This window comes from Ptychodera flava, chromosome 2, assembly GCF_041260155.1.
Source record: "Ptychodera flava strain L36383 chromosome 2, AS_Pfla_20210202, whole genome shotgun sequence".
NCBI classification, from domain to species: Eukaryota; Metazoa; Hemichordata; class Enteropneusta; family Ptychoderidae; genus Ptychodera; species Ptychodera flava.
Window position 1 is genome coordinate 28627460 of NC_091929.1, and position 2319 is coordinate 28629778.

Genomic DNA, 2319 nt, shown 5'->3' on the forward strand with positions numbered 1-2319 from the left:
CAGTGCTGCTTCAAGACACATTTTATCAGCAAGCGTACCAAGAATCTTTTCACAGTGTACTGCTTGCAATTCCGTTTTTCCAAGATTACAGCACAGGGCACAGAAATCAGTCCCTTGTGGTGGGGAGGGATGGTTTTTTTGTGCAACGGTTTACTTTATTTTATTTTTTTAATTTTGACTGTGGTATTTCAAATAAATATTTCGACTCCACACAGTCTGACTGCTTTATATATTACCGACAAGTCCTTATCTCCTTTCTAACTTGTATATACACCACCGTAATTGCTCCGAAAACATTGCCAACTTGCTAATCCGCTGTCCTTATCAGCTGATTAATTGAATGAGTCAACACCACAGCCGTCCCACACGTACGTGTGTGACGGCTGTGGTGTTGACTTAATTGTAAATACGTTTACTTAATCACTATTTCGACATATGCTATATAATACCAAGCGAAGACTTGGTTAAGTCTGTCATTTGTGAATTTTTGAGTGAGTGAACGCGATGAATTGTATGTTGTTTTATATGAAACGTGTGAGAAGGGTGAAAGTGATGAGTAGAGTGTACGCGATACAAGGAATTTTCATCAGGAATCACATACTTGGTTTTCTTGCACCCACGTTTCTCTTAATTGCTGTAAATTATTCATGAATGACGTTTGTATTTACTTAATTGATTATGTTACGTATATTTTTGCTGATCACAAAACCAGACATACTTGACTAATAATTGTGTCTGAAGGTATATTACTAACGCAATTAACATCCATCAGACGATAGCATCTTCTCGAGCACACGAAATTGAACTTATAATAGATGTGAACGGAAGGAGACAAGTAGTTTCTGAGTTATGATATTTTATTACAAGAACAACAAAACACTCAACATCTGAATAACTTACTTTTTCTCTGTCACAATGTTCAGGTGTGCATGATGAAGTTGAAACACCATGAATAGTTCTACACACCAGAATAGTGATGTATAACTGCGGCATCACTTACAGATAACTTTTCAGTAATGCATCAAAGTGAAATCATTTTTCAAGTAATCTTCGTAACATTCGAATGAAAAATGACTTCCTACATGTATGAGATGATGAGTATCTTAATTATTCCAATTTCACATCTATTTTTAAAATAAATTGATATGGTGCATGATAAAATACACTCGTGTAAGAAATACATCACCAATATTGATCAGAAAAGAGGATATTTTTACCAAATGGTAATAAAGTTTGCGATGGATAATCCCTAAATCAACGCAAAATTGTCAATCATTTTCATTCTTGGCTTTTGACCTAAGTGGTACTGTACAGCGTCGTCTTCAGCGAAATGTGAATATCCAATCCGAATATGATATTCACGTCAATCTATGATAAATGTAATAAAATGGCGTTTTGCAGATGTTATCAAGAAAACGCCCTTGTGCAAAGTGACACGCCGTTAAGGTATGTGACTTGACCAGCGTCATAATCCTTGGTATGACGACCCTCAATTGGAAAATAATGGATAATAACGACAGCAGAATAGTATTGCAATGCTCTGCTAACTTATATATTTAAAGTCTTTGCGTATATGCATGCATTGTTACAAATTTACTGTTGTGCTGAGAATAATCCCGGCCGACATATTTTACACATTGATGTGTTTCTTGGTGTTGGTATATACACCTGTTGAGTTCTTATGTATCTAAAATTCTTATTGATAATTGTAAACTTTGTACACTGAGTGTGCCTTCACCTAACCTGGAAGGGCCATAAGCTGGGCCAATTGGCTAGTTCATTCACAGGGATAGCTGTTTCAACATCTACTATAATACCAACGCTTATATTAACCTTCCTTAAAGTAGCCGGCTGTTTTTGCTGCATGTTACATGTAAAAAATGGCAAATCAAAAACTCGCCCATTCATAATAAATAAAATCATAACAGTAAAGGAAATCTAACTAGAGCATAACGACGATATATATGAATTCTTCTCCAACATTTGAAGAGTATTTCATTGTAGACCGTTCAAGTACATTAATTGTATGCTTTCAATTGAATGTCATCATACTCGACAAGGACAGGCGGGTCAAGTCGCTCGACTTACATCGTAACCGGGTCAAGGACGTATGTAGTTTTGTTTTTCCTCATATAAATATATCGCATAGTGTTTCTTTATATACGATTCGTGATGAACTGCTTAAATTAGTGATATTATAAAGCAAACCTTGATCAGTATCTACAATACATCATCGCAATATAAAGTAACTAAAGTGAGAGTTAAGTCAACTGCTTGTGAAAATTCAACAATATGATTATTTACGAAACATTAAGTATA